Here is a 14,044-nt window from a genome sequence, read left to right as displayed (position 1 = left end):
ATGGCACTCATGTCTGAATAACATTTATTGGATTGGTCAGGGTGGTGGGGGTCTTCTACAGCATCTAAACCCAGGCCATGGTACACAGTGTACCTCTTGCATTTCGCCCCCCCCTTTTCTGTCTTTTATGCCACCCTAAATCATTATATACCTTTTTCACCCTCTGATATCGTATAGGAAAAATGTCTTTCCATGTTTCACCATTGTGTTCGCTATCACTCTACCAGGAATGTGAGTATGGAAACGTTTGTGGGGTTGAGGCATGGAGCTTAAAGTGCATATTCTCGCCATCTGAGGTAGGTTCCCTGGTTGCGTGCATATGTACATATGGCAAAACCACTACATCAAACATCGGAGTGTCAACATTATAGTCATTTGATACTTCGTCAACATCATAAATCATAGCAGCATATGTGAGGGATGGGGTTTTGACAGTTCGGTTTTTGTGCAGAGTGGTGAGATTAACATTTGTAGAGTAATTGTGGGCCCATATTACTTTAAACCCATTCGAAAAGAGGCTTGATCCATCTTGTATTACTTTTACCCCACGCCCCCTCTTTTATATTACCCAATATAAAAGTGAGGCTCCCGTATAACCCTAGACAAAACAACATCACAGAGAAAACAATGGTGATAAAATATAACCCACACTCATAATTATAAGCTCTAGTATCACTAACTTCTTCCCTATTGCTATCTACATTTGCAGTGTTGTTAGTGAGGGCCCTGCTTTCTGCCATATTTTGACCAGAAGGGGCGAAATGAATTGGTTAAGTACACACAGATAAACAATATACGTATCATGTATCTCCTCAACAGGCAATGTATCTACATTTATTTGAGGACTAACAGTTATTCGGAAGGAGAGATAGGGAAAAAGTGTGAGAGAGAGAGAGACCTTACAGTTTATGCACAATCATTTGTATGTACTTCTTATTTTTGCATGTATTTCATAATACTGTACATGGTCACAGAATTCTGTACCCATATTTTCTTTTTATACCTTTTACTTATAGTACTGCATTTTCCCTTTCTTGTGGCTGTTCCCATGGTGTGCCGTGTTATTGTGTGCTTTTCTTACATCAGAGAGGTGTTTCCAATATTTAAGGCCCTTAACCTTCACAACAGATGGTTTGCAAAACACCACTTCATAAGGGCCGTGGAATCAAGTAGAGTTCCATCTCCGCACAAAACTATGTACATGTACACTTTCACCGGGCATTAACTACAGCATTGGATTGTCTGCTGCTAGGGTGGTTGTGTCTGTTTCACTTTCTTACATCAATGGGGGCGCTATTTGTTTGGCTATACCTCACACAGCTTGTGTCAGTTGTGTGAGATATTCTTTAAACTCGTACCCCAGCCCTGAAGCAGCTCTATGAGCGTCTGACACCTGCCTCACTGGAGATAGTGGCATTTGAATGCACATCCCTGTCACTATATCGTGCAGGTACACATGATGGTCGTGATGGTCCATAAAAGGCTGTGTTCTGAGTTGAATCAGTGCTAGGGGCAGGCAATACACCCAATTCTTTTTTAGGGTGTGACACAATTTGGAGAGTATGCTCTTGAGGAGGCCATTTATTTTCTCGATCCCCCCATTAGACTGAAAATGGTAAATCGAACACAGATTGTGTTTCACACCTAACAATGATGTCACTTCCTTGAAAAGGTCATTTACAAAATGAGTGCCATTGTCTGAGCGTATAACATCACAAATTCCCCACCTAGGGAATACCTCCCTTACCAGGAACTTTGCCGTGCTTTTTGCATCCAGGTACCCACAAGGTCCTGCTTGTACCAAACGTGAAAACGGGCACACCACCACGGTGAGATATCTCAGCCTGTTGCACCTCTCGCCCATTTTGGCATAGTCAATTTGTAACTGTCATATGGGCCAACTGGACGCAGCAGTGTCCCTCGAAGTGTTCTAATGGTCATCTCTGAACTGAATGTTTGACATGTTATGAATTCTATTATTAATTTGCACGGTGTTCCTCGAGGTTTGGAACAAACCAGTCCTCCTGGATATCTGCTGCTTTGTGTTGCTTGGTAACATGTGCAGCTGTTGGAAGGCCACGTGCAATAATTCTACTTGCATCACCACTATTCCTGTCATTTCTTGACACCAGAGGAGGTCTGTGGGTGACTGCTTGCATCCCCTCTTTACCCATATTTCCTGTTCCTCTATTGGGGCGCGCTTCTGTAATTCTATTATTTGAATGATTGGCGTGGAGTTGTACCTCTCTTCCTTATCATTTTGTGTGTTCGATTTTACTACACATTCTACCATCTGGGGGGCGTTAAAGTATGCTGCTTCGTTCGCAGTGGCGTCCGCCTCGGCGTTTCCGACCAAGATGGCATCAGTGTTATTCATGTGGGCCTGGCATTTCACCAAAGCAACCACTGATGGCTAGGCTAATGCTTCAATAAAGTCATTCAACAACTATGCATGCTACTGGTGATATATCCACTCTCCTGAATCCTCTTATTCGCCATTTTGACAGGCCGCAGTTCACCGTCGTTATCACGTATGCCGAGTCAGAGTATATTGTCACTGCACATCCATGACTAGTCGCCTGTTAGAAGCATAGATAGAATGTAGCACCCTGTCGGACCATGCACCTGTACACACTCTGATCTAAGACAGGAATATAAATCATGTAGATGGTGACAATTCACACAGTACATCCAGCAGCAACATACCCATTTCTTCTCAGAAAATTCAAGTGCAGATACATCCATTTCTAATAACTGGGACTGTTATAAAGCCGTTCTCAAAGGACATATAATCTCCTACGCCGCCAATAAGAAGAAAAAACTTAAACAAGAAGCAGAGGCCATTCTCAATACTATTAAATCTCTAGAGTCTAAATATATACAAACCAATTCTGCGTCTATCTTTCTAAAAATTACCAAACTTAGAATACAATATTATAATTTGGCCACTCAATACTCCTGCACCAAACATTTAAAATATAAGTCTAAAATATATCAATTTGCAAATAAAGCTAGCAAATCCCTAGCGTCTTATCTCAAATTTAAAAAGGATAGAGCCGAGATTGTTGTAATTAAAGACCATAATGGAATAGAGTTTTTTTTAGATAAAGGAATCTTGCAAGCATTCTCAATCCTCTACCAAAACATTATATACTTCCAAAACTTCGCTGAACAATACTCATGATAAAGATTTCCTGTAACAGCTACGCCATAACTCATATTTAGAAACAGATCTCTGTACATGAAATGCTACTATTACCTCTGATTAAATATATAATGCCATTAAAAAATTCAAAGAAACTCAAGAAAGGAAAAGCCCCTGGCCCAGATGGCTTTCCCATTTACTTGTTTTGCCCATTTAAAAGATTGTCTAATCCCTATGCTTAATGAAGTATTCACTTCATCCATTTCCAATGAAAAAGCTGCAGGTACCTTTTCAGAAGCTATGATAATCATATTCCCTAAACCTAACAAAGATCCTGAATTTGCCCAAAATGACAGACCAAGCTCCTTAATTAATACAGACTGCAAACTTTTCCTCAAGATCCTAGCTAATCGACTCCTACCTATGCCCCCAAATGTAATACAAAATGATCAGTTAGGGTACGTCAAGGGATGAATGTAATCAGCTAACATAAGACTTTTTATTGATATTCTGGATATCATCCAGAAATTCACTGACTCGTATGCAGCCATAGCCCTTGTCGCAGAAAAGGCATTTGATAGGGTAGAGTGGAATTACATGTTTAATGCTTTAAAATGGCATGGGATTGATGATCCTTTCATATCCATGGTCAAAGTACTGTACTCTAATTCTAAAACAGCAGTTTTTATAAATGGACAAATATCCTCATTCTTTCCTCTTTACAGAGGTATTCTTCAAGGGTGTCCCTTCTCTCCACTTCTCTTCATACTTGCGCTAGAGCCTGTTCTAGAAGCATTATGACAAGAAGACAGTATAACAGGTGCTTTAGTGGTATTCACATTAAGGCTGCTGCTTATGCAGATGGTATACTATTGTTTCTGAATACATCTGATACATGTTTGCATTATTTACTCAATATAATCACACAATTTTCCTTAGCTTCAGGATATAAGCTCAATAGTGATACATAAGAAATCCTACCACTTTGTCCGCATTGCACTAAACACCACACTCAACAGCTACATATGAAATGGTGCCCGGCAGGTATCAAATATCTGGGCATTCACATATCTTCCTCCACCAAAGAGATCATTAAACATTATACTGCAACTATTGTTGATAGAGAAAACGATCTTACTGATTCTTGGTCCCCTCTTTTCTTATCATGGTGGTGTAGGCTTGAAAAGGTTAAAAATATGATTTTCCCTATTGTACTTTATTGTTTATATAGGCTCCCAATCCATTTCCCCACCTCCTTCTTTAAATCAGTGGACACCTGTGATCTTACTTTTCTCTGGGGAAAAAAAGAAAAGGATCATTTCTCAAGGTAAACTTAAGAAGCCAAGAGCTAATGGTGGGCGGGGGGTGGTCTTCCTCAATTTTTAAAATAAATATCATATGGCATTTGTTTTATGACAAATTCTGTTTGGTTTCCTCGTACTAGTTCTAATGTGCCGAACTGGCTTGTTTTAGAGAGAGCAATGGTTTCCCCCCAAACCCTGACTGATTGTTCCAACATCATGAGAAATAATAAACTCCTTGCTAGTGTTAGCTTTAATCTCCCTGCTAAATATCTTTGATCTTATTTATTTCTATCACAAAAACATCAAAGTTTGTTTCACAATATATTTGGATGTACCCTTTAATAAAAATCTGTTGGAAACCATGGCTCTCTTTGGGTATTAAATAGGCGAAACAGCAGTTTACTTAAGGTGCTCCACTCACCTTCAATGAGATTATGATTGAAAGCCATCTGCTGATGTCATATATGCAATAAAATTTGAGTTTGATCAATGCTATTATGGATAAATATGATTTATTAATATGTAAAGCTTCAGTCTCACAGGTTGATAGAGCTCAACATATGCCAAGCTCAAAATGTACGGCGTCCATGTTTTATAAAATGACATTGATGTCAACTAATGAAGATGCTTGGAAATGTCTAGCAGCATGGAAACAAGACTGTTCTTTAATGGATACCCAATCAGTATGGCCCTCTGTATGGAAAAACATATCTAAGACATTCACGCGCTAGCATACTTCAAACTATGTATTTCTTTCATCACAGAGCCTTTGTTACTCCGGTAATTCTCTTTAAGGGAAGAATCTTACAGAATGACAATTGTTGTAGTTGCCTTTATACTGTTAGGACATGAATGACATTTTACCAAAATGTAATGGCATTTTTTTTTTTTATTGGCAGCATGTAGTGATATTTTGCTAGTATGTAATATAGCATTTTTATTTTTTGCCAGTATAACATAGCATTAGTGGTAGTATGCAAAGTACAGGATTTACAACACAGACAAGCCCAACTTGAAACTGCAGATAATGAAATGCACGCATAGAAAAGCTTAGTGCTGCCAGGTCAAATAAAGAAGTGCACTATTTTTTTTTTGATGCCTCATACATGGAGACTACATTAAATTATATAACTGCCTAACATAATTAACACTGCTAAAATACTAATTCTAACTTCTCTAACATTATAATGCAGTCTCATATGCAAAATTAGGTGAAAATCCATGTTTTAGTGGCACTACTGAGATTCATTTTTAAATGCACACTGGCGTTTTTTCAGCTTGTGGAAAACAGAAAGAATCTTGCAGCAGGAAACAAAAATGAAACAGTAACTCTGGTCTGAAGCTTCATTGTTCTGAAAATGAAGGGTGGCGCAAAGCACATTATTTTTAACCTGATTGGGAGCAAGTGTCGGCAGACAAGACATGTCAATTAGGGGATGGATCAGAGTTCTCTTAGTGAAAAAGAAATGAGGAGAGAATTAGTTCAGGCTGGGCTAAGAAGACTGACGGAATTCCAAGGGGTCAAAGCGCAGGCTGTGAGAGATATCTCGGTAGTTCTCCCCACACAAGATTACAGAAGCATTTCGCGCTGACACTGGGTCTGTATTTGGGAAAAAGGTTGTGCTGGAAAATTCAAAGACATACCAAGCTTGGTAAGATATGTGCCAAGTGAGGGCCGTATGAGTGGCTGAGGTTTATTACAGTGCAGGAAGTCATTGCATGTTTATTTTTCATCATGTTCAGAATGTGGGAACATTAACCCATCTTTCAAAAGACCTGCTTGTTCTGTTTTGTGTGCCTTCCTTGCATGCTGATGGGAAGGAGTCTGATATAATACATAGATTACTGGATGTCCATAAGCCAGTAATGCCTAACGGCACATAGGTTACTGGATGTACATAAGCCAACAACACCAGCCACAAACTGTAGGTGGCACTCTGAATAAAATCATTGGGTTTCTCTGAAGTGCATACTTCTGGAGCTCTCTCCAGACAACTAGGGGGTATTCTAATAGAAAGGAAAGGTTTGTTTTATGATGGGGTTATAGTATAAAAAGAAAACCATGCTCACCACTATACCACAGGTATAAATATCGCAAAACAAGATACCACTAAAATTACCACCAATGTAAGCTAACAAGTTATGGTCACTGAAATAGTGTGATACCAAACCCAATATAAATGCCAGACTAATTTATCGCCAAATTACCAGCAATATTTTTACGGTAAGAAAATACCGCCAGGGATTTGTGCACCATTCCACCCGCAAATCCCTGTTTAACAAATGGAGATTTGTGGGCAGAGTGGCGCACAAATCCCTGTTTTTAGGTGCACAAATTCCATGAATCAGCCCCATTATTTCACAGTTAGTCCGCGAATTTGATTGTGACAAGTCCCTTGAGTGGATTGTGCACCAAAGTAAAAAACTATATGAAGTACTATACTGTCAGGGTAGAGAAAGTGATAAAATGAAAGATACTAGACCAAAATATAAAGAATCCTCGGCAACAGTAATGGAGATCAGGTCAGCTAAAATGTCACTTGAGTCTGCTCAAAGTCCAGGCAAGTATAACATGACACCCGAACAGAGGGGTAATCAACAGCGGTTGCCGCTCTCTGCACCGATGGTTCAGTCACATGATCCATGTAATAGGGAGAGCTACATAAGCCCTAGGTACTTAGGAGACAGGCCCTGGGCAGGATGTCGGCCTGATATGTCAGGTATAAACAAAAATCAGAGACAGAGCCAGGATCAAAGAAATAATGGTCCCTAACAGACATTGGGGACACAGAGCAGATTTGACCCTAACACCATGATATATGGTAATTCAGGACTGACCCCGGTATGAGGATCGATTTACTGAAAATGTGAATCAGCATAGGGGACAATATTCACAAAATGAGAGACAGGATATGAGGCAGACTATGAATTATGCCCCACCTCAATATAATCAATCACCGCCACCAGGGGAATACAACCAAAGGATATGTATACCCTGCTCCCCAACCCACATGAATCAAGAGTTCAGAAACAACCCCAATCAAGAGTCTAGGATGAGGTTTTAAGGCCTTTCACCTGGCCCTAACTGGAAGGCTAACTTGCCAGTGAGGGCCAGTGGCAAGGGTCATGAAAGCACTCCCCCCCAAGGCCCCTCTCACGGTGGCACTTCTGCCTGGTCCTGGTTTGGCTGGGTAATTCTGATGGAACTTTTTAATTAAGCGAGGTGCATGGATGTATTCACTAGGTTCCCATGATCTGTCTTGAGGGCCATTTCCCTTCCAATCAACTAACTAGTATAGCTTGGATCTGGTGTATTTTGAGTCTAGGATATCCTTTACTTCAAACTCTGGTTCTCCATCAACTAATACCGGTTTTCGTGGTGTTGTAACCCGAGTACCGGGTTGTACCGGTTTCAGGAGTGATACGTGAAGCACAGGATGAATCTGCATAGCGGGTGGTAGGGCTAATTTAATTGCCACTGGATTTATTATGGATTCAATAGAATAAGGTCCCAGATATCGGGGACGAAAGGTCCGAGTCCCTTTTATGGGCACATATTTTGATGCTAACCAGACCTTGTCTCCAATTTGATAGTCGGGGGCTTTACTACGATGTTGGTCAGCAAATTTCTTTTGTCTGTTCTTGGCTTGGAGTAAATGTTCTGCTGCTTCTTTGAAGGCCTGGGAAATAGTTGTATGTAGGGTTTTAACTGCTGGCATTTCCAAAGGGGTTGGGAGATCCAATTCTGAAGTATGTGGATGTCTACCATATATAGTGTAGAAAGTGGTTTGTCCACTGCTGGTGTATAATGATTTACTTTAGGTATATTCAGCTATCCATAGCAAGTTCTTCCAATTTCTTTCCACTTGATGTAACATGCAACGTAATTATTGCTCAAGGCGTTGGTTTGTTCTTTCTGTTTAGCCATCTGTTTGAGGATGGTGACTTGTGGATAGTTGAATGTCAATTTGGGCCATTGAACAACATTTCCTCCAGAAGTTGGATACAAACTGACTACCTCGATCTGAGATCAAGACCGCTGGAAAGCCATGTAGCCGTACGATTTCCTCCAGGAATACTTTTGATAAATTGGATGCATTTGGAAGACCCTTAAAAGGAATAAAGCGTGCCATTTTAGAGAACAAGTCTACAACTACTAAGATGGTGTTGAATCCTTGACTGGGAGGTAGATCTGTAATGAAATCAAGGGACAGTGTGTGCCATGGTGCAGGAGGAATTGCCAATGGTTGGAGAAGACCAGCTGGTTTCTGCTTTTGGGAATTGTTTTGTGCACACACACCGCAAGATTGGATAAATGGTATGATGTCTTTACGACATGTGGGCCACCAATAGTTTCGTTTTACTTTAGCTAGGGTTTTGGCAATTCCAGGATGACCGTCAATCAGGGAGTCATGATAACCCGAAATAACCTGCTCTTGTAAATCTTTACTTGGCAAGTATAGACAGTTCCTAAAATATGGTAACTGCTCTTTAATGCTGTAATGTTCTCCTTGAGTTGACCACTCTTGTGAGAAAGTGGGATCCATTAAGAGTTGGATATTGTTTTGGAGTTCACCCTGTGTCAGTGTTGTTGCAAGACCCAGGAGTTTGTCTTCTGGAATGATGGCTACTGGATCTGGAGTTATGTACCTTTTCATTAACACCCATGCGGGACAAAGCGTTAGCCTTTCCGTTTTGGACTCCTTGCCAGTAGGTGATCACATAGTCATTTTCAGCGAAGAAAAGAGCCACCACAGTTGACGGGATGATTGAGCCTTTGCTGTTTTTTGGTATTGCAGGATTCAATGATCAGTTATGACCGTGACAGTATGTCTAGCACCAAGGAGATAGTGTCGCCATGCCTTGAAAACTGATTTTATAGCCAAGAGTTCTTTGTCTGTGATAGCATAGTTGAGTTAGGGAGGTGATAATTTTGTGACCAGAAGGCCACAGTGTGTAACTGCCCAGTTCCTGGGTCCCTTTGTGAGAGAACAGCTGCCATAGCCATGCTAGAGGCATCTGTTTCAACTATATAAGGGAGGTCTGGGCGAGGATGCCATAGAACTGGAGCAGAAGTGAATTTTTTCTTAAGTTCTTGAAAGGCCTTCTCTGCTTCTTCTGTCCAATGGAACTTTTTATTGTTTTTTCTCAATAGTGATGTTATTGGATGCACTGTTTGGGAAAAATCTGAGATGAATCGGCAGTAAAAGTTTGCAAAGCCCAACATACTCTGGATTCCTTTAAATGAAGTTGGTGACGGCCAGTTAAGAATGGCTTATACCTTGTGCCTATCCATTCTGATACCTTTTGGTGCGAGGATAAAACTGAGGAACTCCACTTCGGTGACATGAAAAGAGCATATTTCAGGTTTAGCATACAGTTTATTTTGGCAGAGTTTAGTAAGGACGGAGCGGACATGCCTGACATGGTCTTCTTTTGTAGCACGATGCACTAAGATGTCATCAATGAAAAACAGGGCACAAACATCGATTAACTCCCACAAAACATCATTCATAAAGTACTCAAATGCAGCAGGAGCGTTGCAAAGTCCAAAAGGCATTACCTGGTATTCATGCAAGCCGTATTTGGTTTGAAAGTCGGTTTTCCATTTGTCTCCTTTCTTCAGTCGAACAAGATGGTACGCCCCCCTAAGGTCCAGTTTGGTATAGATTTGGGCGTCTTTGACTTGATCCAATAATTCAGGCATAAGGGGCAGTGGATAACAGTTTTTTACTGTGATCTGGTTTAATTCGCAATAGTCGAAGCAAGTCCTCAAATCTCCTTCCTTGTTTGGTACGAAGAACAAGGGACTGGCTGCCGGTGATTTAGATGGGCGGATAAAACCATTTGCCAGGTACTGATCAAGATAAGATTTCAAATGGAGGTTTTCTGGTTCAGTAAGTGCATAGATTCGACCACAAGGAATTTGCGCACCAGGCATGATGTCGATCTGACAATCGTAGGACCTGTGGGGTGGTAAAGTATTGGCTTGTACTTTCTCGAACACGTCTTGAAAATTTTGGTATTCATTTGGTAGAGTACTAGTCACATCTAGTACAATTGCCGCTGTACTCGGAGTAGCAGATGTACATAAGTCTGTTTTCCCCTTTTCTTGGTACTAACAGGTGCGAGCACAATCATCGGAAAAGGCCAACTTCTTGGCAGGCTTATCTATTAGAGGTTTCTGAGCTACCAACCATGGCATCCCTAAGATTAGTCGAAACTGAGGAGCTTTGATGATGTCAAATGCAATAGATTCTCGGTGTCCATCCTGGCACAGTAGGGTTAGTGCTGCTGTGCATTGGGTTACTGGTCTGGAAGCTATTTCTATCCCATCAACTGTAGTAATTTTTTCAGTAGTCGACTTAGAGCATAAGGGAAGCCCCATCTCTGCTGCCAGATCTTGGTCTACATAATTCCCAACTGCTCCACCGTCTATGTATGCTTCCACATCATGCATCCGAGTCAGTTGTTGGTGATTGATCAAAATTACTGGTAATGCAAAGTGTGAAGTCTGTGGCTCATCCTTCTCGCTCGACAAGTGGACCTCTACGCTTTCCGGGCTTGGTAGTTTTCCGACTCCTTGTTATTATCTTCCTTCTCTGTGGCTCCAACAGTTCTCCTTTGTGGTTTCACTGGACATTCTTTGAGGAAGTGGCCTGATTTTCCGCAATATAAGCATGATTGCTGTTGCCTTCTCTTGTCTCTTTCAGTTTTAGTTAAAGGGAGCCATGCACCTCCAATTTGCATTGGTTCTACCGTGTTTTCCAATATACGTGGAACATTATCCTTTGACCGGACATACACAGCACGAGTGTCTAACCTTATCCGGTCTGCTTTTCAGTCTTGTAATCTGTGATCTAATTGCACCACAAGGTTGATGAATTCTCCACAGACTTTAGGTGGGTTAACCACTTGAGCAAGGATATCCTTTAGTTCCCCTCATAGACCCCGATGAAATAGTGTGGTCCTTTTTTCCTCAGGCCACCCAGCTTCAAGGACTAGTCTGTTAAATGTTGCTATATATGTAAGCAAGTCTTGACTTCCTTGACGGAGTGACAAAAGTTAATTGTCTAATGCTTGGCCTTGGGTATGATGAGCAAAGAGTTTTTCCATTTCCATCTGGAAACCCCCAAAGTCATGTAACAACGGGTTATCCTGACTTACCAATGGTACCCGCCAATCTGCAGCACTGCCACTCAGATATGACAAGACAAAAGCAACCAACGCTTGGTCGTTAGGAAAAGCCCCAGGTCTACAAAGGAAATGAAGATGACACTGGTTCATGAACGTTGCATTCTTCTTGGGGTCCCCTGTAAATCATTCAGGTGGAGCTAAAGGAACTGCCCCAGGAAGGGTTATTTGTACTGGATCGGTGGAAGAAGTTGGTACAGGTGCTGGCGGAATGTTACCAGGCAATGGGGTCTGTCCTGCCTGTGATTGGAGCAATTGTCTACTTATTTTGTCGGTACAATCCTTAGTAACAATCAAATCCCTCCTAAGAGTGTTGGTTTCTTGACTGGCCGAATGTACCTCAGCATGTAATTGTCCCTACAACTTAACTAACTGATCAGTCTCTGAAGTCGTCATGACGCCCAGGTGGAAAATATTATTGAGGCTTTGCGTTCTGTTACACTCACCTGGTATCCACGGGGACGACACCCAGCCCTGGTTGGATGATTTGCACTCTCGAACCGTCTCCCAGTCCCTTGGTAAGGCCTATGGTTAAAGATGGGTCTGCAATATAGGAGAGCTGGATTCAATATCAGATTGTCTTTATGTTTTCCCACCACCCTTGGCCTCAACTCCTTCCTCCCCTTTGGGCCCTCTCCTCACCTTAATATTGTAAAAGGTGGGTTCTCCATCCTGCGCCTCATAGCAGGGGCACGTATATGTGGCGGGCGAGCAACGACCAATTTACTTCACTGGTGCAAGCCCCCCTGTGGGAATCCAGGCCTGCTGCGACTCTGTAGGTTTGCTGCTTTACAGCCTTCATATGCAGTTCTTATGTTCCTCTTTGTTCGAATAATAGTGCCTTGCTTCTTTCCTTTTAGGTATGGAAAGGTATTTTGGTGTTGTCATACAGTTTGAAGATGAGCATACGCCGGTAGGCGAAAGCGCGCTGTGCGCGATTCTGTCCGGTGAGTAATGCGCAATGTGCGGCGCTGTTTCGCCTTTTATATTGCTAACCTGTGTCTTTTCTCTCCTTGCAGCTTGCAATGTTCCTCGCCGAGGGCCGTAATGTTCCAGAAATGATAGTGACCAGGAGATGACTACCCAGGTAAGAATTGTGTGGCTTTCTTCATTCGGGAGGAAACATGAGTAAACGCTTACTAATGCTGTCTTTCTTTCTCCTCTTTCCAGGTTATGGTATTCCAGGATGCATGCAGTGCCGGATGATGGAGTTCGTACCTTCAGGTGAGTGGAAATGAAGTCGGCAATGGATTGAAGACAGGATACTGTTCCAGGTAAGTTTCGTAGTGTTCTTTCTCTCTCTGCAGGTCATTGGTTTCAGGTAAGCTGGCATCAAAGAACTGGACACGGTGAACGTTATGCTGCCCACAGCAGAATAAAGCAAAGCATGTTCAGTATTTTGGGTGCGGTTTAAATAGTCTCAGGTAAAAGTAGTCCAGCTAAAATAGTCCCAGGCCTGCCAACATAAAGTAGTCCAGGTAAAGTAGTCCCAGGCCTGCCACACCCAAAAGACTTGACCGCATAGCTCAGTTCCTTATAACCGAGCTATGTGTGTGCCTCCATGTTGGTGGAACCGCCCCCAAGTTAAATAGTCCCAAGTAAATAGTCCCATTTTAATGTTGGTCTTTATGATGGTTATGAGCCTGGCGCCAAAGGGGCCAGGACTGACTCCAAGAGAGTCTTGGATGAGGTTTTAAGGCCTTTGACCTGGCCCTAACTGGAAAGCTTACTTGCCAGTGAGGGCCAGGGGCAAGGGTCATGACAATAGGCTGCAGAGAGAAGAGTTTAGAGAAATTGAAAGATTCCAGTGTCTTGAGGCCCAAGTGAAAATGTTGGCTGAACAAATAGGAAAGCTCTGTATGGCCCAAAAACAGTCATCAAAAGAGGGGGCAGAAGGCTACAGTAGTGACCGGTTGGCTTCTGATAATAAGTGACTAAATCTTCAGGATACCTGCAATGTTAAAAAGACAGATTGCCCTGATCTGGTTTTGCATAATGACTCTGAGATGCTTAATGATTTAAACATGAAAATACCGACAAATAAACATTTGACAGAAATTGCAAATGCAAAGAAGTTCGGTTTAACCTGGAGTTAAATCAAATGTTGGAGATTTGCACAAATGAAAAAGGAAAACATGAAATTCCAAAAGAACAAAGAGACAGATTTAAGAAAGATAACTCATGCATGGATAATACAATTGATCAGGAGTAAGTGGTATTGTTAGAACACTCTCTGTAGACAATAAAGACACTGATGAAATACAGGCAGGAAGAATAAGTACTCAAAAAGAGGGTACAGATCAGTCACCTGAATGGTTCTTTGAGCCACAGATGTTTGAGGAAGTTAAAAGGATTGGTACCATGCCAAATACCCACAAATGCACAGAAATCGAAAATGACA

Source organism: Ambystoma mexicanum, chromosome 10 (assembly GCF_040938575.1).
Source record: "Ambystoma mexicanum isolate Mex_15411 chromosome 10, UKY_AmexF1_1, whole genome shotgun sequence".
Classification (NCBI taxonomy): Eukaryota; Metazoa; Chordata; class Amphibia; order Caudata; family Ambystomatidae; genus Ambystoma; species Ambystoma mexicanum.
Note: the sequence above shows the minus strand (reverse complement) of the source record.